Raw genomic sequence first — 27,012 nt, forward strand, 5'->3', positions numbered from 1 at the left:
TCCAATCCAATCCACTTCAATCCAATCCAAGTAACGGCATCCAATCCAATCCAATCCAATCCAATGCAATCCAATGCAATCTATTCCAATCCAAGTAACGGCATCCAATCCAATCCAATCCAATCCAAGTAACGGAATCCAATATAATCCAACCGAATCCAATCCAATCCAATGCAAGTAACGGCGTCCAATCCAATCCAATCCAATCCACATAACGGCATCCAATCGAATTCAATCCAATCCAATCCAAGTAACGGCATTCAACCCAATCCAATCCAATCCAAGTAACGGCATCCAATCCAATCCAATCCAATCCAAGTAACGGCATCCAATCCAATCCAATCCAATCCAAGTACCGGTATCCAATCCAATCCAATCGAATCCAATCCAATCCAAATAACCGCATCGAATCCAATCCAATCCAATCCATTCCAAGTAACGGCATCCAATCCAATCCAATACAAGTAACGGCATCCAATCCAATCCAATCGAATCCATTCAAATCCACTCCAGGTAACGGCATCCAATCCAATCCAATCCAATCCAAGTACCGGCATCCAACCCAATCCAATCAAATCCAATCCAAGTAACGGCATCCTATCCAATCCAATCCAGTCCAATCCAATCCAATCCATTCCAATCCAAGTAACGGCATCCAATCCAATCCAATGCAATCCAATCCAATCCAATCCAAGTAACGGCATCCAATCCAATCCAATCCAAGTAACGGCATCCAATCCAATCCAATCCAAGTAACGGCATCCAATCCAATCCAATCGAATCCAATCATAAACCACTCCAAGTTACGGCATTCAATCCAATCCAATCCAATCCAATGCAATCCAATCCAATCCAATCCAATCCAAGAAACGGCATCCAATCCAATCCAATCCAAGTAACGGCATCCAATCTCATCCAATCCAATCCAATCCAATCCAAGTAACGGCATCCAATCGGATCGAATCCAATCCAATCCAAGTAACGGCATCCAACCCAATCCAATCCAATCCAATCCAAGCATCGGCATCCAATCCAATCCAATCCAATCCAATCCAAGTAACGGCATCCAATACAATCCAATCCAATCCAAGTAACGGCATCCAATCCAATCCAATCGAATCCAATCCAATCCAAATAACCGCATCGAATCCAATCCAATCCATTCCAAGTAACGGCTTCCAATGCAATCCAATCCAAGTAACGGCATCCAATCCAATCCAATCGAATCCAATCAAATCCATTCCAAGTAACGGCATCCAATCCAATCCAATCCAAGTACCGGCATCCAACCCAATCCAATCCAATCGAATGCAAGTAACGGCATCCAATCCAATCCAATCCAATGATATCCAATCCAATCCAAGTAACGGCATCCAATCCAATCCAATCCTATCCCAGTCACGGGATCCTATCCAATCCAATCCAATCCATTCCAATCCAAGTAACGGCATCCAATTCAATCCAATGCAATCCAATCTAATCCAATCCAAGTAACGGCATCCAATCCAATCCAATCCAATCCAATCCATTCCAAGTAACGCCATCCAATCCAATCCAATCGAATCCAATCATAAACCACTCCAAGTAACGGCATCCAATCCAATCCAATCCAATCCAATCCATTCCAATCCAAGTAACGGCATCCAATCCAATCCAATCCAATCCAATCCAATCCAATCCAATCCAAGTTACCGCATCCAAATCAATCCAATCCAATCCAAGCCAAGTAACGGCTTCCAATCCAATCCAATTCAATCCAATCCAAGTAACGGCATCCAATCAAATCCAATCCAATCCAATCCAAGTAACGGCATCCAATCGAATCCAATCCAAGCCAATCCAAGTAACGGCATCCAACCCAATCCATTCCAATCCAATACAAGCAACGGCATCCAATTCAAGCCAATACAATCCAATCCAAGTAACGGCATCCAATCCAATCCAATCCAAGTAACCGCATCCAATCCAATCCAATCCAATGCAAGTAAAGGCATCCAATCCACCCCATTTCCAATCCAATCCAGTCCAATCGTATCCAATCCAAATAACCGCATCCAATCCAATCCAATCCAATCCAAGTACCGGCATCCAATCCAATCCAATCCAATCGATTCCAAGTAACGGCATCCAATCCAATCCAATCTAATCCAATGATATCCAATCCAATCCAAGTAACGGCATCCAATCCAATCCAATCCAATCCAAGTAACGGCATCCAATCCAATCCAATCCAATCCAAGTAACGGCATCCAATCGAATCCAATCAAATTCAATCCAAGTAACGGCATCCATACCAATCCAATCCAATCCAATCCAAGTAACGGCATCCCAATCCAATCCAATCCTATCCAATCCAATCCAAGTAACGGCATCCAATCCAATCCAATCCAATCCAATCCAAGTAACGGCATCCAATCCAATCCAATCGAATCCAATCATAAACCTCTCCAAGTAACGGCATTCAATCCAATCCAATCCAATCCAATCCAATGCAATCCAATCCAAACCAATCCAATGCAAGTAACGGCATCCAATCCAATCCAATCCAAGTAACGGCATCCAATCTCATCCAATCCAATCCAATCCAATCCAAGTAACGGCATCCAATCGGATCGAATCCAATACAATCCAAGTAACGGCATCCAACCCAATCCAATCCAATCCAATCCAAGTATCGGCATCGAATCCAATCCAATCCAATCCAATCCAAGTAACGGCATCCAATACAATCCAATCCAATCCAAGTAACGGAATCCAATCCAATCCAATCGAATCCAATACAATCCAAATAACCGCATCGAATCCAATCCAATCCATTCCAAGTAACGGCTTCCAATCCAATCCAATCCAAGTAACGGCATCCAATCCAATCCAATCCAAGTACCGTCATCCAACCCAATCCAATCCAATCGAATGCAAGTAACGGCATCCAATACAATCCAATCCAATGATATCCAATCAAATCCAAGTAACGGCATCCAATCCAATCCAATCCTATCCAAGTCACGGCATCCTATCCAATCCAATCCAATCCATCCCAATCCAAGTAACGGCATCCAATCCAATCCAATGCAATCCAATCTATTCCAATCCAAGTAACGGCATCCAATCCAATCCAATCCAATCCATTCCAAGTAACGGCATCCAATCCAATCCAATCGAATCCAATCATAAACCACTCCAAGTAACGGCATCCAATCCAATCCAATCCAATCCACCTACCGGCATCCAATCCAAACAATCCATTCCAATCCAAGGAACGGCATCCAATCCAATCCAATGCAATCCAATCTAATCCAATCCAAGTAACGGCATCCAATCCAATCAAATCCAATCGAAGTAACCGCAACCAAATCAATCCAATCCAATCCAATCCAAGTAATGGCTTCCAATCCAATCCACTTCAATCCAATCCAAGTAACGGCATCCAATCCAATCCAATCCAATCCAATGCAATCCAATGCAATCTATTCCAATCCAAGTAACGGCATCCAATCCAATCCAATCCAATCCAAGTAACGGAATCCAATATAATCCAACCGAATCCAATCCAATCCAATGCAAGTAACGGCGTCCAATCCAATCCAATCCAATCCACATAACGGCATCCAATCGAATCCAATCCAATCCAATCCAAGTAACGGCATTCAACCCAATCCAATCCAATCCAATCCAAGTAACGGCATCCAATCCAATCCAATCCAATCCAAGTAACGGCATCCAATCCAATCCAATCCAATCCAAGTACCGGTATCCAATCCAATCCAATCGAATCCAATCCAATCCAAATAACCGCATCGAATCCAATCCAATCCAATCCATTCCAAGTAACGGCATCCAATCCAATCCAATACAAGTAACGGCATCCAATCCAATCCAATCGAATCCATTCAAATCCACTCCAGGTAACGGCATCCAATCCAATCCAATCCAATCCAAGTACCGGCATCCAACCCAATCCAATCAAATCCAATCCAAGTAACGGCATCCTATCCAATCCAATCCAGTCCAATCCAATCCAATCCATTCCAATCCAAGTAACGGCATCCAATCCAATCCAATGCAATCCAATCTCATCCAATCCACGTAACGGCATCCAATCCAATCCAATCCAATCCAATCCAAGTAACCGCATCCAAATCAATCCAATCCAATCCAATCCAAGGAACGGCTTCCAATCCAATCCAATTCAATCCAATCCAAGGAACGGCATCCAATCCAATCCAATCCAATCCAATGCAAGTAACGGCATCCTATCGAATACAATCCAATACAATCCAAGTAACGGCATCCAACCCAATCCAATCCAATCCAAGCAACGGCATCCAATCCAAGCCAATCCAATCCAATCCAATCCAATCCAAGTAACGGCATCCAATCCAATCCAATCCAATCCAAGTAACCGCATCCAATCCAATGCAATCCAATGCAAGTAACGGCATCCAATCCACCCCATTTGCAATCCAATCCAGTCCAATCGAATCCAATCCAAATAACCGCATCCAATCCAATCCAATCCAATTCAAGTACCGGCATTCTATCCAATCCAATCCATTCGAATCCAAGTAACGGCATCCAATGCAATCCAATGCAATCCAATGACATCCAATCCAATCCAAGTAACTGCATCCAATCCAATCCAATCCAAGTAACGGCATCCAATCCAATCCAATCAAATCCAAGTAACGGCATCCAATCTAATCCAATCCAATCCAATCCAAGTAACGGCATCCAATCCAATCCAATCCAATCCAAGTAACGGCATTACATCCAATACAATCCAATCCATTCCAAGTAACGGCACCCAATCCAATCCAATCGAACCCAAGTAACGGCATCCAATTCAATCCAATCCAATGCAATCCAATCCAATGCAATCCAAGTAACGGCATCCAATCCAATCCAAGTAACGGCACCCAATCCAATCCAATCCAATCCAATCCAATGCAATCCAATCCAATCCAATCCAAGTAACGGCATCCAATCCAATCCAATCCAAGTGACGGCATCCAATCCAATCCAATCCAAGTAACGGCATCCAATCCAATCCAATAGAATCCAAGGAACGGCATCCAATCCAATCCAATCCAATCCAAGTAACGGCATCCAACCGAATCGAATCCAATCCAATCCAAGTAACGGCAGCAAACCCAATCCAATCCAATCCAATCCAAGTACCGGCATCCAACCCAATCCAATCCAATCCAAGTAACGGCATCCAATCTAATCCAATCCAATCCAATCCAAGTAACGGCATCCAATCCAATACAATCCAATCCAAGTAACGGCATTACATCCAATCCAATCCAATCCATTCCAAGTAACGGCACCCAATCCAATCCAATCCAACCCAAGTAACGGCATCCAATCCAATCCAATCCAATGCAATCCAATCCAATCCAATACAAGTAACGGCATCCAATCCAATCCAATCCAATTAACGGCACCCAATCCAATCCAATCCAATCCAATCCATGTTAGGGCATCCAATCCAATCCAATCCAATCCAATGCAATCCAATCCAATCCAATCCAAGTAACGGCATCCAATCCAATCCAATCCAAGTAACGGCATCCAATCCAATCCAATCCAAGTAACGGCATCCAATCCAATCCAATCCAAGTAACGGCATCCAATCTAATCCAATACAATAGAATTCAAGTAACGGCATCCAATCCAATCCAATCCAATCCAATCCAAGTAACGGCATCCAACCGAATCGAATCCAATCCAATCCAAGTAACGGCATCCAACCCAATCCAATCCAATCCAATCCAAGTACCGGCATCAAACCCAATCCAATCCAATCCAATACAAGTTACGGCATCCAATCTAATCCAATCCAATCCAATCCAATCCAAGTAACGGCATCCAATCCAATACAATACAATCCAAGTAACGGCACCCAATCGAATCCAATCCAATTCAATCCAAGTAACGGCATCCAACCCAATCCAATCCAATCCAATCCAAGTATCGGCATCCAATCCAATCCAATCCAATCCAAGTAACGGCATCCAATCCAATCCAATCCAATCCAAGTAACGGCATCCAATCCAATCCAATCGAATCCAATCATATCCACTCCAAGTAACGGCATCCAATCCAATCCAATCCAATCCAAGTACCGGCATCCAACCCAATCCAATCCAATCCAATCCAAGTAACGGCATCCTATCCAATCCAATCCAATCCAATCCATTCCAATCCAAGTAACGGCATCCAATCCAATCCAATGCAATACAATCTAATCCAATCCAAGTAACGGCATCCAATCCAATCCAATCCAATCCAAGTAACGGCATCCAACCGAATCCAATCCAATCCAATCCAAGTAACAGCATCCAACCCAATCCAATCCAATCCAATACAAGTTACGGCATCCAATCTAATCCAATCCAATCCAATCCAATCCAAGTAACGGGATCCAATCCAATCCAATACAATCCAAGTAACGGCACCCAATCGAATCCAATCCAATTCAATCCAAGTAACGGCATCCAACCCAATCCAATCCAATCCAATCCAAGTAACGGTATCCAATCCAATCCAATCCTATCCAATCCAATCCAAGTAACGGCATCCAATCCAATCCAATCCATTCCAAGTAACGGCATCCAATCCAATCCAATACAAGTAACGGCATCCAATCCAATCCAATCGAATCCATTCAAATCCACTCCAGGTAACGGCATCCAATCCAATCCAATCCAATCCAAGTACCGGCATCCAACCCAATCCAATCAAATCCAATCCAAGTAACGGCATCCTATCCAATCCAATCCAGTCCAATCCAATCCAATCCATTCCAATCCAAGTAACGGCATCCAATCCAATCCAATGCAATCCAATCTCATCCAATCCACGTAACGGCATCCAATCCAATCCAATCCAATCCAATCCAAGTAACCGCATCCAAATCAATCCAATCCAATCCAATCCAAGGAACGGCTTCCAATCCAATCCAATTCAATCCAATCCAAGGAACGGCATCCAATCCAATCCAATCCAATCCAATGCAAGTAACGGCATCCTATCGAATACAATCCAATACAATCCAAGTAACGGCATCCAACCCAATCCAATCCAATCCAAGCAACGGCATCCAATCCAAGCCAATCCAATCCAATCCAATCCAATCCAAGTAACGGCATCCAATCCAATCCAATCCAATCCAAGTAACCGCATCCAATCCAATGCAATCCAATGCAAGTAACGGCATCCAATCCACCCCATTTGCAATCCAATCCAGTCCAATCGAATCCAATCCAAATAACCGCATCCAATCCAATCCAATCCAATTCAAGTACCGGCATTCTATCCAATCCAATCCATTCGAATCCAAGTAACGGCATCCAATGCAATCCAATGCAATCCAATGACATCCAATCCAATCCAAGTAACTGCATCCAATCCAATCCAATCCAAGTAACGGCATCCAATCCAATCCAATCAAATCCAAGTAACGGCATCCAATCTAATCCAATCCAATCCAATCCAAGTAACGGCATCCAATCCAATCCAATCCAATCCAAGTAACGGCATTACATCCAATACAATCCAATCCATTCCAAGTAACGGCACCCAATCCAATCCAATCGAACCCAAGTAACGGCATCCAATTCAATCTAATCCAATGCAATCCAATCCAATGCAATCCAAGTAACGGCATCCAATCCAATCCAAGTAACGGCACCCAATCCAATCCAATCCAATCCAATCCAATGCAATCCAATCCAATCCAATCCAAGTAACGGCATCCAATCCAATCCAATCCAAGTGACGGCATCCAATCCAATCCAATCCAAGTAACGGCATCCAATCCAATCCAATAGAATCCAAGGAACGGCATCCAATCCAATCCAATCCAATCCAAGTAACGGCATCCAACCGAATCGAATCCAATCCAATCCAAGTAACGGCAGCAAACCCAATCCAATCCAATCCAATCCAAGTACCGGCATCCAACCCAATCCAATCCAATCCAAGTAACGGCATCCAATCTAATCCAATCCAATCCAAGTAACGGCATCCAATCCAATACAATCCAATCCAAGTAACGGCATTACATCCAATCCAATCCAATCCATTCCAAGTAACGGCACCCAATCCAATCCAATCCAACCCAAGTAACGGCATCCAATCCAATCCAATCCAATGCAATCCAATCCAATCCAATACAAGTAACGGCATCCAATCCAATCCAATCCAATTAACGGCACCCAATCCAATCCAATCCAATCCAATCCATGTTAGGGCATCCAATCCAATCCAATCCAATCCAATGCAATCCAATCCAATCCAATCCAAGTAACGGCATCCAATCCAATCCAATCCAAGTAACGGCATCCAATCCAATCCAATCCAAGTAACGGCATCCAATCCAATCCAATCCAAGTAACGGCATCCAATCTAATCCAATACAATAGAATGCAAGTAACGGCATCCAATCCAATCCAATCCAATCCAATCCAAGTAACGGCATCCAACCGAATCGAATCCAATCCAATCCAAGTAACGGCATCCAACCCAATCCAATCCAATCCAATCCAAGTACCGGCATCAAACCCAATCCAATCCAATCCAATACAAGTTACGGCATCCAATCTAATCCAATCCAATCCAATCCAATCCAAGTAACGGCATCCAATCCAATCCAATACAATCCAAGTAACGGCACCCAATCGAATCCAATCCAATTCAATCCAAGTAACGGCATCCAACCCAATCCAATCCAATCCAATCCAAGTAACGGCATCCAATCCAATCCAATCCAATCCAATCCAAGTAACGGCATCCAATCCAATCCAATCCAATCCAAGTAACGGCATCCAATCCAATCCAATCCAATCCAATCATATCCACTCCAAGTAACGGCATCCAATCCAATCCAATCCAATCCAAGTACCGGCATCCAACCCAATCCAATCCAATCCAATCCAAGTAACGGCATCCTATCCAATCCAATCCAATCCAATCCATTCCAATCCAAGTAACGGCATCCAATCCAATCCAATGCAATACAATCTAATCCAATCCAAGTAACGGCATCCAATCCAATCCAATCCAATCCAAGTAACGGCATCCAACCGAATCGAATCCAATCCAATCCAAGTAACGGCATCCAACCCAATCCAATCCAATCCAATCCAAGTAACGGCATCAAACCCAATCCAATCCAATCCAATACAAGTTACGGCATCCAATCTAATCCAATCCAATCCAATCCAATCCAAGTAACGGGATCCAATCCAATCCAATACAATCCAAGTAACGGCACCCAATCGAATCCAATCCAATTCAATCCAAGTAACGGCATCCAACCCAATCCAATCCAATCCAATCCAAGTAACGGCATCCAATCCAATCCAATCCTATCCAATCCAATCCAAGTAACGGCATCCAATCCAATCCAATCCAATCCAAGTAACGGCATCCAATCCAATCCAATCGAATCCAATCATATCCACTCCAAGTAACGGCATCCAATCCAATCCAATCCAATCCAAGTAACGGCATCCAACCCAATCCAATCCAATCCAATCCAAGTAACGGCATCCTATCCAATCCAATCCAATCCAATCCATTCCAATCCAAGTAACGGCATCCAATCCAATCCAATGCAATCCAATCCAATCCAATCCAAGTAACGGCATCCAATCCAATCCAATCCAATCCAAGTAACCGCAACCAAATGAATTCAATCCAATCCAATCCAAGTAACGGCTTCCAATCCAATCCAATTCAATCCAATCCAAGTAACGGCATCCAATCCAATCCAATCCAATCCAATGCAATCCAATCCAATCCAATCCAAGTAACGGCATTCAATCCAATCCAATCCAAGGAACGGCATCCAATTCAATCCAAGTAACGGCATCCAATCTAATCCAATCCAACCCAATCCAATCCAAGTAACGGCATACAATCGAATCGAATCCAATCCAATCCAAGTAACGGCATCCAACCCGATCCAATCCAATCCAATCCAAGTAACGGCATCCAATCCCATCCAATCCAATCCAATCCAAGTAACGACATCCAATCCAATCTAATCCAATCCAAGTAACGGCATCCAATCCAATCCAATCCAATCCAAATAACCGCATCGAATCCAATCCAATCCATTCCAAGTAACGGCATCCAATCCAATCCAATCCAAGTAACGGCATCCAATCCAATGCAATCGAATCCAATCATACCCACTCCAAGTAACGGCATCCAATCCAATCCAATCCAATACAAGTACCGGCATCCAACCCAATCCAATCCAATCCAATCCAATCCATTCCAATCCAAGTAACGGCATCCAATCCAATCCAATCCAATCCAAGTAACCGCATCCAAATCAATCCAATCCAATCCAATCCAAGTAACGGCTTCCAATCCAATCCAATTCAATCCAATCCAAGTAACGGCATCCAATCCAATCCAATCCAATCCAATCCAAGTAACGGCATCCAATCGAATCCAATCCAATCCAATCCAAGTAACGGCATCCAACCCAATCCAATCCAATCCAAGCAACGGTATCCAATCCAAGCCAATCCAATCCAATCCAAGTAACGGTATCCAATCCCGTCCAATCCAAGTAACCGCATCCAATCCAATCCATTCCAATGCAAGTAAAGGCATCCAATCCACCCCATTTCCAATCCAATCCGGTCCAATCGAATCCATTTCAAAGAACCGCATCCAATCCAATCCAATCCAATCCAAGTACCGGCATCCAATCCAATCCAATCCAATCGAATCCAAGTAACGGCATCCAATCCAATCCAATCCAATCCAATCCTAGTAAAGGCATCCAATCCAATCCAATCCAATCCAATCCAAGTAACGGCATCCAATCCAATCCAATCCAATCCAAGTACCGGTATCCAATCCAATCCAATCGAATCCAATCCAATCCAAATAACCGCATCGAATCCAATCCAATCCAATCCATTCCAAGTAACGGCATCCAATCCAATCCAATACAAGTAACGGCATCCAATCCAATACAATCCAATCCATTCAAATCCACTCCAGGTAACGGCATCCAATCCAATCCAATCCAATCCAAGTACCGGCATCCAACCCAATCCAATCCAATACAATCCAAGTAACGGCATCCTATCCAATCCAATCCAATCCAATCCAATCCATTCCAATCCAAGTAACGGCATCCAATCCAATCCAATGCAATCCAATCTCATCCAATCCAAGTAACGGCATCCAATCCAATCCAATCCAATCCAAGTAACCGCATCCAAATCATTCCAATCCAATCCAATCCAAGGAACGGCTTCCAATCCAATCCAATTCATTCCAATCCAAGTAACGGCATCCAATCCAATCCAATCCAATCCAATGCAAGTAACGGCATTCCAACGAATCCAATCCAATACAATCCAAGTAACGGCATCCAACCCAATCCAATCCAATCCAAGCAACGGCATCCAATCCAAGCCAATCCAATCCAATCCAATCCAAGTAACGGCATCCAATCCAATCCAATCCAATCCAATCCAAGTACCGGCATCCAACCCAATCCAATCCAATCCAATCCAAGTAACGGCATCCTATCCAATCCAATCCAATCCATTCCAATCCAAGTAACGGCATCCAATCCAGTCCAATGCAATGCAATCTAATCCAATCCAAGTAACGGCATCCAGTCCAATCCAATCCAATCCAAGTAACCGTAACCAAATCAATTCAATCCAATCCAATCCAAGTAACGGCTTCCAATCCAATCCAATTCAATCTATTCCAAGTAACGGCATCCAATCCAATCCAATCTAATCCAATGCAATCCAATCCAATCCAATCCAAGTAACGGCATCCAATCTAATCCAATCCAAGGAACGGCATCCAATCCAATCCACGTAACGGCATCCAATCTAATCCAATCCAATCCAATCCAATCCAAGTAACGGCATACAATCGAATCGAATCCAATCCAATCCAAGTAACGGCATCCAACCCGATCCAATCCAATCCAATCCAAGTAACGGCATCCAATCCCATCCAATCCAATCCAATCCAAGTAACGACATCCAATCCAATCTAATCCAATCCAAGTAACGGCATCCAATCCAATCCAATCCAATCCAAATAACCGCATCGAATCCAATCCAATCCATTCCAAGTAACGGCATCCAATCCAATCCAATCGAAGTAACGGCATCCAATCCAATGCAATCGAATCCAATCATACCCACTCCAAGTACCGGCAACCAACCCAATCCAATCCAATCCAATCCAATTCAATCCAATCGAAGTAACGGCATCCAATCCAATCCAATCCAATCCAAGTAACGGCATCCAATCGAATCGAATCCAGTCCAATCCACGTAACGGCATCCAACCCAATGCAATCCAATCCAATCCAAGCAACGGTATCCAATCCAAGCCAATCCAATCCAATCCAAGTAACGGTATCCAATCCCGTCCAATCCAAGTAACCGCATCCAATCCAATCCATTCCAATGCAAGTAAAGGCATCCAATCCACCCCATTTCCAATCCACTCCGGTCCAATCGAATCCATTTCAAAGAACCGCATCCAATCCAATCCAATCCAATCCAAGTACCGGCATCCAATCCAATCCAATCCAATCGAATCCAAGTAACGGCATCCAATCCAATCCAATCCAATCCAATCCTAGTAAAAGCATCCAATCCAATCCAATCCAATCCAAGTAACGGCATCCAATCCAATCCAATCCAATCCAATCAAATCCAATCCAATCTAAAGAACGGCATCCAATCCAATCCAATCCAATACAATCCAATCCAATCCAATCTAAGTAACTGCATCCAATCCAATCCAATCCAATCCAGTCCAATCCAATCCAATCCAAGTAACCGCAAGCAATCCAATCCAATCCAATCGAATCCTAGTAACGGCATCCAATCCAATCCAATCCAATCCAAGCAACGGCATACAATCCAATCCAATCCAATCCAATCAAATCCAATCCAATCTAAATAACGGCATCCAATCCAATCCAATCCAATCCAATCCAATCCAATCCAATCCAATCCAATCTAAGTAACTGCATCCAATCGAATCCAATCCAGTCCAATCCAATCAAAGTAGCGGCATCCATTCCAATTCAATCCAATCCAATCCAAGTAACCGCATGCAATCCAATCCAAGCCAATTGAATCCAATCCAATCCAAGTAACGGCATCCAATCCAATCCAAGTAACGGCATCCAATCCAATCCAATCCAATCCAAGCAACGGCATACAATCCAATCCAATCCAATCCAATCAAATCCAATCCAATCTAAATAACGGCATCCAATCCAATCCAATCCAATCCAATCCAATCCAATCCAATCCAATCCAATCCAATCTAAGTAACTGCATCCAATCGAATCCAATCCAGTCCAATCCAATCAAAGTAGCGGCATCCATTCCAATTCAATCCAATCCAATCCAAGTAACCGCATGCAATCCAATCCAATCCAATTGAATCCAATCCAATCCAAGTAACGGCATCCAATCCAATCCAAGTAACGGCATCCAATCCAATCCAATACAATGCAAGTAACGGCATCCAATCCAATCCAATCCAAGTAACGGCATCCAATCCAATCCAATCCAATCCAAGTAACGGCATCCAACGCAATCCAATCAAATCCAATCCAAGTAACGGCATTCAATCCAATCCAATCCAATCCAAGTTACGGCATCAAATCCAATCCAATCCAATCCATTCCAAGAAACGACATGCAATCCAATCTAATCGAATCCAATCCAATCCACGTAACCGCATCCAATCCAATCCAATCCAATCCATTCCAAGTAACGGCATCCAACACAATCCAATCCAGTCCAATCCTATCCAATCCAAGTCAGCGCAACCAATCCATTCCAATCCAATCCAATCCTAGTAACGGCATCCAATCCAATCCAATCCAAGTAACGGCATCCAATCCAATCCAATCCAATCCAATCAAATCCAAGTAACGGCATCCAATCCAATCCAATCCTATCCTATACTATCCAATCCAAGTAACGGCATCCAATCCATTCCAATCCAATCCAATCCAATAACGGCATCCAATCCAATACAATCCAATCCAGTCGAATCCAAGGAACGACATCCAATCCAATCCAATCCAATCCAAGTAACGGGATCCAGTCCAATCCAATCCAATCCAATCCAATCCAATGCAATCCAATCCAATCCAAGTAACGGCATCAAATGCAATCCAATCCAATCCAAGCAACGGCATCCAATCCAATCCAATCCAATCCAAGTACCCGCATCCAACCCAATCCAATCGAATCCAATCCAATCCAATCAACTCCAGTCTAATCCAAGTAACTGCATGGAATCGAATCGAATCCAATCAATTCCTATCCAATCCAATCCAAGTAACGGCATCCAATCCAAACCAATCCAATCCAATCCAAGTAACGGCGTCCTATCCAATCCAATCCAAGTAACGGCATCCAATCCAATCCAATGCAATCCAATCCAATCCAATCCTAGTAACGGCATCCAATCCAATCCAATCCAATCCAAGTAACTGCATCCAATCCAATCCAATCCAATCCAATGCAATCCAATCCAAGTAACTGCATCCAATCCAATCCAATCCAATCCAATTCAATCCAAGTAACGGCATCCAATCCAATCCAATCAAATCCAATCCAATCCAATCCACGTAACGGCATCCAATCCCATCCAATGCAATCCAATTAACGTCATCCAATCCAATCCAATCCAATCCAATCCAATCTAAGTAACTGCATCCAATCGAATCCAATCCAGTCCAATCCAATCAAAGTAGCGGCATCCATTCCAATTCAATCCAATGCAATCCAAGTAACCGCATGCAATCCAATCCAATCCAATTGAATCCAATCCAATCCAAGTAACGGCATCCAATCCAATCCAAGTAACGGCATCCAAACCAATCCAATACAATGCAAGTAACGGCATCCAATCCAATCCAATCCAAGTAACGGCATCCAATCCAATCCAATCCAATCCAAGTAACGGCATCCAACGCAATCCAATCAAATCCAATCCAAGTAACTGCATTCAATCCAATCCAATCCAATCCAAGTTACGGCATCAAATCCAATCCAATCCAATCCATTCCAAGAAACGACATGCAATCCAATCTAATCGAATCCAATCCAATCCACGTAACCGCATCCAATCCAATCCAATCCAATCCATTCCAAGTAACGGCATCCAACACAATCCAATCCAGTCCAATCCTATCCAATCCAAGTCAGCGCAACCAATCCATTCCAATCCAATCCAATCCTAGTAACGGCATCCAATCCAATCCAATCCAAGTAACGGCATCCAATCCAATCCAATCCAATCCAATCAAATCCAAGTAACGGCATCCAATCCAATCCAATCCTATCCTATACTATCCAATCCAAGTAACGGCATCCAATCCATTCCAATCCAATCCAATCCAATAACGGCATCCAATCCAATACAATCCAATCCAGTCGAATCCAAGTAACGACATCCAATCCAATCCAATCCAAGTAACGGGATCCAGTCCAATCCAATCCAATCCAATCCAATCCAATGCAATCCAATCCAATCCAAGTAACGGCATCAAATGCAATCCAATCCAATCCAAGCAACGGCATCCAATCCAATCCAATCCAATCCAAGTACCCGCATCCAACCCAATCCAATCGAATCCAATCCAATCCAATCAACTCCAGTCTAATCCAAGTAACTGCATGGAATCGAATCGAATCCAATCAATTCCTATCCAATTCAATCCAAGTAACGGCATCCAATCCAAACCAATCCAATCCAATCCAAGTAACGGCGTCCTATCCAATCCAATCCAAGTAACGGCATCCAATCCAATCCAATGCAATCCAATCCAATCCAATCCTAGTAACGGCATCCAATCCAATCCAATCCAATCCAAGTAACTGCATCCAATCCAATCCAATCCAATCCAATGCAATCCAATCCAAGTAACGGCATCCAATCCAATCCAATCCAATCCAATTCAATCCAAGTAACGGCATCCAATCCAATCCAATCAAATCCAATCCAATCCAATCCACGTAACGGCATCCAATCCCATCCAATGCAATCCAATTAACGTCATCCAATCCAATCCAATCCAAGTAAAGGCATCCAATTTAATCCAATCCAATCCAGGTAACGGCATCCAATCCAATCCAATCCAACCCAATCCAATCCAATCCAATCCAATCCAAGTAACGGCATCCAATTCAATCCAATCCAATCCAATCCAATACAATCCAATCCTAGTAACGGCATCCAAAATAATCCAAAGCAATACTATTAACGGCATCCAATCCAATCCAATCCAATCCAAGTAACTGCATCCAATCCAATCAAATCCAATCCAATCCAATCCAATCCATGTAACGGCATCCAATCCAATCGAATCCAATCCAATCCAATAAACGGCATCCAATCCAATCCAATCAAATCCAATCCAATCCAATCCAAGGAATGGCATCCAATCCAAGCCAATGGAATCCAATCCAATGCAATCCAATCCAAGGAACGGCATCCAATCCAATGCAATCCAATGCAATTCAATCCAATCAAATCCAATCCAATCCATTCCAGGAAACGGCATCCAATCCAATCTAATCGAATCCAATCCAATCCACGTAACCGCGTCCAATCCAATCCAAACCTATCCATTCCAAGTGACGGCACCCAATCCAATCAAATCCAATCCAATCCAGTCCAATCCAATCCAATCCAAGTCACCGCAACCAATCCATTCCAATCCAATCCAATCCTAGTAACGGCATCCAATCCAATCCAATCCAATCCAAGTAACGGCATCCAATCCAATCCAATCCAATCCAATCCAATCAAATCCAATCAAACGCAAGGAACGGCATCCAATCCAATCCAATCCAACCCAATCCAATCCAATCCTATCCTCTCCTATCCTATCCAATCCAAGTAACGGCATCTAATCCATTCCAATCCAATCCTATCCAAGTAACGGCATCCAATCCAATCCAATCGAATCCAAGTAACGACATCCAATCCAATCCAATTCGATCCAAGTAACGGGATCCAGTCCAATCCAATCCAATCCAATCCAATGCAATCCAATCCAATCCAAGTAACGGCATCCAATGCAATCCAATCCAATCCAAGCAACGGCATCCAATCCAATCCAAGTACCCGGTTCCAACCCAATCCAATCGAATCCAAACCAATCCAATCAACTCCAGTCTAATCCAAGTAACGGCATCGAATCCAATCCAATCCAATCGAACCCAAGTAACAGCATCCAATCCAAACCAATCCAATCCAATCCAAGTAACGGCATCCTATCCAATCCAATCCAAGTAACGGCATCCTATCCAATCCAATGCAATCCAATCCAATCCAATCCTAGTAACGGCACCCAATCCAATCCAATCCAATACAAGTAACGGCATCCAATCCAATCCAATCAAATCCAAGTAACTGCATCCAATCCAATCCAATCCAATCCAATGCAATCCAATTCAAGTAACGGCATCCAATCCAATCCAATCCAATCCAAGTAACGGCATCCAATCCACTCGAATCCAATCCAAGTAACGGCATCCAATCCAATCCAATCGAATCCAATCATATCCACTCCAAGTAACGGCATCCAATCCAATCCAATCCAATCCAATCCAAGTACCGGCATCCAACCCAATCCAATCCAATCCAATCCAAGTAACGGCATCCTATCCAATCCAATCCAATCCATTCCAATCCAAGTAACGGCATCCAATCCAATCCAATGCAATGCAATCTAATCCAATCCAAGTAACGGCATCGAGTCCAATCCAATCCAATCCAAGTAACCGTAACCAAATCAATTCAATCCAATCCAATCCAAGTAACGGCTTCCAATCCAATCCAATTCAATCTATTCCAAGTAACGGCATCCAATCCAATCCAATCTAATCCAATGCAATCCAATCCAATCCAATCCAAGTAACGGCATCCAATCTAATCCAATCCAAGGAACGGCATCCAATCCAATTCACGTAACGGCATCCAATCTAATCCAATCCAATCCAATCCAATCCAAGTAACGGCATACAATCGAATCGAATCCAATCCAATCCAAGTAACGGCATCCAACCCGATCCAATCCAATCCAATCCAAGTAACGGCATCCAATCCCATCCAATCCAATCCAATCCAAGTAACGACATCCAATCCAATCTAATCCAATCCAAGTAACGGCATCCAATCCAATCCAATCCAAATAACCGCATCGAATCCAATCCAATCCATTCCAAGTAACGGCATCCAATCCAATCCAATCGAAGTAACGGCATCCAATCCAATGCAATCGAATCCAATCATACCCACTCCAAGTAACGGGATCCAATCCAATCCAATCCAATCCAAGTACCGGCATCCAACCCAATCCAATCCAATCCAATCCAATTCAATCCAATCGAAGTAACGGCATCCAATCCAATCCAATCCAATCCAATCCAAGTAACGGCATCCAATCGAATCGAATCCAGTCCAATCCAAGTAACGGCATCCAACCCAATCCAATCCAATCCAATCCAAGCAACGGTATCCAATCCAAGCCAATCCAATCCAATCCAAGTAACGGTATCCAATCCCGTCCAGTCCAAGTAACCGCATCCAATCCAATCCATTCCAATGCAAGTAAAGGCATCCAATCCACCCCATTTCCAATCCAATCCGGTCCAATCGAATCCATTTCAAAGAACCGCATCCAATCCAATCCAATCCAATCCAAGTACCGGCATCCAATCCAATCCAATCCAATCGAATCCAAGTAACGGCATCCAATCCAATCCAATCCAATCCAATCCAATCCTAGTAAAAGCATCCAATCCAATCCAATCCAATCCAAGTAACGGCATCCAATCCAATCCAATCCAATCCAATCAAATCCAATCCAATCAAAAGAACGGCATCCAATCCAATCCAATCCAATACAATCCAATCCAATCCAATCTAAGTAACTGCATCCAATCCAATCCAATCCAATCCAATCCAGTCCAATCCAATCCAATCCAAGTAACCGCAAGCAATCCAATCCAATCCAATCGAATCCTAGTAACGGCATGCAATCCAATCCAATCCAAGCAACGGCATACAATCCAATCCAATCCAATCCAATCAAATCCAATCCAATCTAAATAACGGCATCCAATCCAATCCAATCCAATCCAATCCAATCCAATCCAATCCAATCCAATCCAATCTAAGTAACTGCATCCAATCGAATCCAATCCAGTCCAATCCAATCAAAGTAGCGGCATCCATTCCAATTCAATCCAATCCAATCCAAGTAACCGCATGCAATCCAATCCAATCTAATTGAATCCAATCCAATCCAAGTAACGGCATCCAATCCAATCCAAGTAACGGCATCCAATTCAATCCAATCCAATGCAAGTAACGGCATCCAATCCAATCCAATCCAAGTAACGGCATCCAATCCAATCCAATCCAATCCCAGTAACGGCATCCAACGCAATCCAATCAAATCCAATCCAAGTAACGGCATTCAATCCAATCCAATCCAATCCAAGTTACGGCATCAAATCCAATCCAATCCAATCCATTCCAAGAAACGACATGCAATCCAATCTAATCGAATCCAATCCAATCCACGTAACCGCATCCAATCCAATCCAATCCAATCCATTCCAAGTAACGGCATCCAACACAATCCAATCCAGTCCAATCCTATCCAATCCAAGTCAGCGCAACCAATCCATTCCAATCCAATCCAATCCTAGTAACGGCATCCAATCCAATCCAATCCAAGTAACGGCATCCAATCCAATCCAATCCTATCATATACTATCCAATCCAAGTAACGGCATCCAATCCATTCCAATCCAATCCAATCCAATAACGGCATCCAATCAAATACAATCCAATCCAGTCGAATCCAAGTAACGACATCCAATCCAATCCAATCCAATCCAAGTAACGGGATCCAGTCCAATCCAATCCAATCCAATCCAATCCAATGCAATCCAATCCATTCCAAGTAACGGCATCAAATTCAATCCAATCCAATCCAAGCAACGGCATCCAATCCAATCCAATCCAATCCAAGTACCCGCATCCAACCCAATCCAATCGAATCCAATCCAATCCAATCAACTCCAGTCTAATCCAAGTAACTGCATGGAATCGAATCGAATCCAATCAATTCCAATCCAATCCAAGTAACGGCATCCAATCCAAACCAATCCAATCCAATCCAAGTAACGGCGTCCTATCCAATCCAATCCAAGTAACGGCATCCAATCCAATCCAATGCAATCCAATCCAATCCAATCCTAGTAACGGCATCCAATCCAATCCAATCCAATCCAAGTAACTGCATCCAATCCAATCCAATCCAATCCAATGCAATCCAATCCAAGTAACGGCATCCAATCCAATCCAATCCAATCCAATTCAATCCAAGTAACGGCATCCAATCCAATCCAATCAAATCCAATCCAATCCAATCCACGTAACGGCATCCAATCCCATCCAATGCAATCCAATTAACGTCATCCAATCCAATCCAATCCAAGTAAAGGCATCCAATTTAATCCAATCCAATCCAGGTAACGGCATCCAATCCAATCCAATCCAACCCAATCCAATCCAATCCAATCCAATCCAAGTAACGGCATCCAATCCAATCCAATGCAATCCAATCCAATCCAATCCTAGTAACGGCATCCAATCCAATCCAATCCAATCCAAGTAACTGCATCCAATCCAATCCAATCCAATCCAATGCAATCCAATCCAAGTAACGGCATCCAATCCAATCCAATCCAATCCAATTCAATCCAAGTAACGGCATCCAATCCAATCCAATCAAATCCAATCCAATCCAATCCACGTAACGGCATCCAATCCCATCCAATGCAATCCAATTAACGTCATCCAATCCAATCCAATCCAAGTAAAGGCATCCAATTTAATCCAATCCAATCCAGGTAACGGCATCCAATCCAATCCAATCCAACCCAATCCAATCCAATCCAATCCAATCCAAGTAACGGCATCCAATTCAATCCAATCCAATCCAATCCAATACAATCCAATCCTAGTAACGGCATCCAAAATAATCCAAACCAATACTATTAACGGCATCCAATCCAATCCAATCCAATCCAAATAACTGCATCCAATCCAATCAAATCCAATCCAATCCAATCCAATCCATGTAACGGCATCCAATCCAATCGAATCCAATCCAATCCAATAAACGGCATCCAATCCAATCCAATCAAATCCAATCCAATCCAATCCAAGTAATGGCATCCAATCCAAGCCAATGGAATCCAATCCAATGCAATCCAATCCAAGGAACGGCATCCAATCCAATGCAATCCAATGCAATTCAATCCAATCAAATCCAATCCAATCCATTCCAGGAAACGGCATCCAATCCAATCTAATCGAATCCAATCCAATCCACGTAACCGCGTCCAATCCAATCCAAACCTATCCATTCCAAGTAACGGCACCCAATCCAATCCAATCCAAACCAGTCCAATCCAATCCAATCCAAGTCACCGCAACCAATCCATTCCAATCCAATCCAATCCTAGTCACGGCATCCAATCCAATCCAATCCAATCCAAGTAACGGCATCCAATCCAATCCAATCCAATCCAATCAAATCCAATCAAACGCAAGGAACGGCATCCAATCCAATCCAATCCAACCCAATCCAATCCAATCCTATCCTCTCCTATCCTATCCAATCCAAGTAACGGCATCTAATCCATTCCAATCCTATCCTATCCAAGTAACGGCATCCAATCCAATCCAATCGAATCCAAGTAACGACATCCAATCCAATCCAATTCGATCCAAGTAACGGATCCAGTCCAATCCAATCCAATCCAATCCAATGCAATCCAATCCAATCCAAGTAACGGCATCCAATGCAATCCAATCCAATCCAAGCAACGGCATCCAATCCAATCCACGTACCCGCTTCCAACCCAATCCAATCGAATCCAAACCAATCCAATCAACTCCAGTCTAATCCAAGTAACGGCATCGAATCCAATCCAATCCAATCGAACCCAAGTAACAGCATCCAATCCAAACCAATCCAATCCAATCCAAGTAACGGCATCCTAACCAATCCAATCCAAGTAACGGCATCCAATCCAATCCAATGCAATCCAATCCAATCCAATCCTAGTAACGGCACCCAATCCAATCCAATCCAATAGAAGTAACGGCATCCAATCCAATCCAATCAAATCCAAGTAACTGCATCCAATCCAATCCAATCCAATCCAATGCAATCCAATTCAAGTAACGGCATCCAATCCAATCCAATCCAATCCAATCCAAGTAACGGCATCCAATCCACTCCAATCCAATCCAAGTAACGGCATCCAATCCAATCCAATCCAATCCAATCATATCCACTCCAAGTAACGGCATCCAATCCAATCCAATCCAATCCAATCCAAGTACCGGCATCCAACCCAATCCAATCCAATCCAATCCAAGTAACGGCATCCTATCCAATCCAATGCAATGCAATCTAATCCAATCCAAGTAACGGCATCCAGTCCAATCCAATCCAATCCAAGTAACCGTAACCAAATCAATTCAATCCAATCCAATCCAAGTAACGGCTTCCAATCCAATCCAATTCAATCTATTCCAAGTAACGGCATCCAATCCAATCCAATCTAATCCAATGCAATCCAATCCAATCCAATCCAAGTAACGGCATCCAATCTAATCCAATCCAAGGAACCGCATCCAATCCAATTCACGTAACGGCATCCAATCTAATCCAATCCAATCCAATCCAATCCAAGTAACGGCATACAATCGAATCGAATCCAATCCAATCCAAGTAACGGCATCCAACCCGATCCAATCCAATCCAATCCAAGTAACGGCATCCAATCCCATCCAATCCAATCCAATCCAAGTAACGACATCCAATCCAATCTAATCCAATCCAAGTAACGGCATCCAATCCAATCCAATCCAAATAACCGCATCGAATCCAATCCAATCCATTCCAAGTAACGGCATCCAATCCAATCCAATCGAAGTAACGGCATCCAATCCAATGCAATCGAATCCAATCATACCCACTCCAAGTAACGGCATCCAATCCAATCCAATCCAAGTACCGGCATCCAACCCAATCCAATCTAATCCAATCCAATTCAATCCAATCGCGGTAACGGCATCCAATCCAATCCAATCCAATCCAATCCAAGTAACGGCATCCAATCGAATCGAATCCAGTCCAATCCAAGTAACGGCATCCAACCCAATCCAATCCAATCCAATCCAAGCAACGGTATCCAATCCAAGCCAATCCAATCCAATCCAAGTAACGGTATCCAATCCCGTCCAATCCCAGTAACCGCATCCAATCCAATCCATTCCAATGCAAGTAAAGGCATCCAATCCACCCCATTTCCAATCCAATCCGGTCCAATCGAATCCATTTCAAAGAACCGCATCCAATCCAATCCAATCCAATCCAAGTACCGGCATCCAATCCAATCCAATCCAATCGAATCCAAGTAACGGCATCCAATCCAATCCAATCCAATCCAATCCAATCCTAGTAAAAGCATCCAATCCAATCCAATCCAATCCAAGTAACGGCATCCAATCCAATCCAATCCAATCCAATCCAATCTAAAGAACGGCATCCAATCCAATCCAATCCAATACAATCCAATCCAATCTAAGTAACTGCATCCAATCCAATCCAATCCAATCCAATCCAGTCCAATCCAATCCAATCCAAGTAACCGCAAGCAATCCAATCCAATCCAATCGAATCCTAGTAACGGCATCCAATCCAATCCAATCCAATCCAAGCAACGGCATACAATCCAATCCAATCCAATCCAATCAAATCCAATCCAATCTAAATAACGGCATCCAATCCAATCCAATCCAATCCAATCCAATCCAATCCAATCCAATCTAAGTAACTGCATCCAATCGAATCCAATCCAGTCCAATCCAATCAAAGTAGCGGCATCCATTCCAATTCAATCCAATCCAATCCAAGTAACCGCATGCAATCCAATCCAATCCAATTGAATCCAATCCAATCCAAGTAACGGCATCCAATCCAATGCAAGTAACGGCATCCAATCCAATCCAATCCAATGCAAGTAACGGCATCCAATCCAATCCAATCCAAGTAACGGCATCCAATCCAATCCAATCCAATCCAAGTAACGGCATCCAACGCAATCCAATCAAATCCAATCCAAGTAACGGCATTCAATCCAATCCAATCCAATCCAAGTTACGGCATCAAATCCAATCCAATCCAATCCATTCCAAGAAACGACATGCAATCCAATCTAATCGAATCCAATCCAATCCACGTAACCGCATCCAATCCAATCCAATCCAATCCATTCCAAGTAACGGCATCCAACACAATCCAATCCAGTCCAATCCTATCCAATCCAAGTCAGCGCAACCAATCCATTCCAATCCAATCCAATCCTAGTAACGGCATCCAATCCAATCCAATCCAAGTAACGGCATCCAATCCAATCCAATCCAATCCAATCAAATCCAATCAAATCCAAGTAACGGCATCCAATCCAATCCAATCCTATCCTATACTATCCAATCCAAGTAACGGCATCCAATCCATTCCAATCCAATCCAATCCAATAACGGCATCCAATCCAATACAATCCAATCCAGTCGAATCCAAGTAACGACATCCAATCCAATCCAATCCAATCCAAGTAACGGGATCCAGTCCAATCCAATCCAATCCAATCCAATCCAATGCAATCCAATCCAATCCAAGTAACGGCATCAAATGCAATCCAATCCAATCCAAGCAACGGCATCCAATCCAATCCAATCCAATCCAAGTACCCGCATCCAAACCAATCCAATCGAATCCAATCCAATCCAATCAACTCCAGTCTAATCCAAGTAACTGCATGGAATCGAATCGAATCTAATCAATTCCAATCCAATCCAATCCAAGTAACGGCATCCAATCCAAACCAATCCAATCCAATCCAAGTAACGGCGTCCTATCCAATCCAATCCAAGTAACGGCATCCAATCCAATCCAATGCAATCCAATCCAATCCAATCCTAGTAACGGCATCCAATCCAATCCAATCCAATCCAAGTAACTGCATCCAATCCAATCCAATCCAATCCAATCCAATCCAATCCAAGTAACGGCATCCAATCCAATCCAATCCAATCCAATTCAATCCAAGTAACGGCATCCAATCCAATCCAATCAAATCCAATCCAATCCAATCCACGTAACGGCATCCAATCCCATCCAATGCAATCCAATTAACGTCATCCAATCCAATCCAATCCAAGTAAAGGCATCCAATTTAATCCAATCCAATCCAGGTAACGGCATCCAATCCAATCCAATCCAACCCAATCCAATCCAATCCAATCCAATCCAAGTAACGGCATCCAATTCAATCCAATCCAATCCAATACAATCCAATCCTAGTAACGGCATCCAAAATAATCCAAACCAATACTATTAACGGCATCCAATCCAATCCAATCCAATCCAAGTAACTGCATCCAATCCAATCCAATCCAATCCAATCCAATCCATGTAACGGCATCCAATCCAATCGAATCCAATCCAATCCAATAAACGGCATCCAATCCAATCCAATCAAATCCAATCCAATCCAATCCAAGTAATGTCATCCAATCCAAGCCAATGGAATCCAATCCAATGCAATCCAATCCAAGGAACGGCATTCAATCCAATGCAATCCAATGCAATTCAATCCAATCAAATCCAATCCAATCCATTCCAGGAAACGGCATCCAATCCAATCTAATCGAATCCAATCCAATCCACGTAACCGCGTCCAATCCAATCCAAACCTATCCATTCCAAGTAACGGCACCCAATCCAATCCAATCCAATCCAGTCCAATCCAATCCAATCCATGTCACCGCAACCAATCCATTCCAATCCAATCCAATCCTAGTAACGGCATCCAATCCAATCCAATCCAATCCAAGTAACGGCATCCAATCCAATCCAATCCAATCCAATCAAATCCAATCAAACGCAAGGAACGGCATCCAATCCAATCCAATCCAACCCAATCCAATCCAATCCTATCCTCTCCTATCCTATCCAATCCAAGTAACGGCATCTAATCCATTCCAATCCAATCCTATCCAAGTAACGGCATCCAATCCAATCCAATCGAATCCAAGTAACGACATCCAATCCAATCCAATTCGATCCAAGTAACGGGATCCAGTCCAATCCAATCCAATCCAATGCAATCCAATCCAATCCAATCCAAGTAACGGCATCCAATGCAATCCAATCCAATCCAAGCAACGGCATCCAATCCAATCCAAGTACCCGCTTCCAACCCAATCCAATCGAATCCAAACCAATCCAATCAACTCCAGTCTAATCCAAGTAACGGCATCGAATCCAATCCAATCCAATCGAACCCAAGTAACAGCATCCAATCCAAACCAATCCAATCCAATCCAAGTAACGGCATCCTATCCAATCCAATCCAAGTAACGGCATCCAATCCAATCCAATGGAATCCAATCCAATCCAATCCTAGTAACGGCACCCAATCCAATCCAATCCAATACAAGTAACGGCATCCAATCCAATCCAATCAAATCCAAGTAACTGCATCCAATCCAATCCAATCCAATCCAATGCAATCCAATTCAAGTAACGGCATCCAATACAATCGAATCCAATCCTATTCAATCCAAGTAACGGCATCCAATCCCATCCAATCCAATCCAATCCAATTAACGGCATCCAATCCAATCCAATCCAATCCAAGTAAAGGCACCCAATCCAATCCAATCCAATCCAATCCAATCCAGGTAACGGCATCCAATCCAATCCAATCCAGCCCAATCATATCCACTCAAATAACGGCATCCAATCCAATCCAATCCAATCCAATCCAAGTACCGGCATCCAACCCAATCCAATCCTATCCAATC

The sequence above is a fragment of the Mustelus asterias genome, chromosome 21, assembly GCF_964213995.1.
Source record: "Mustelus asterias chromosome 21, sMusAst1.hap1.1, whole genome shotgun sequence".
NCBI lineage: Eukaryota > Metazoa > Chordata > Chondrichthyes > Carcharhiniformes > Triakidae > Mustelus > Mustelus asterias.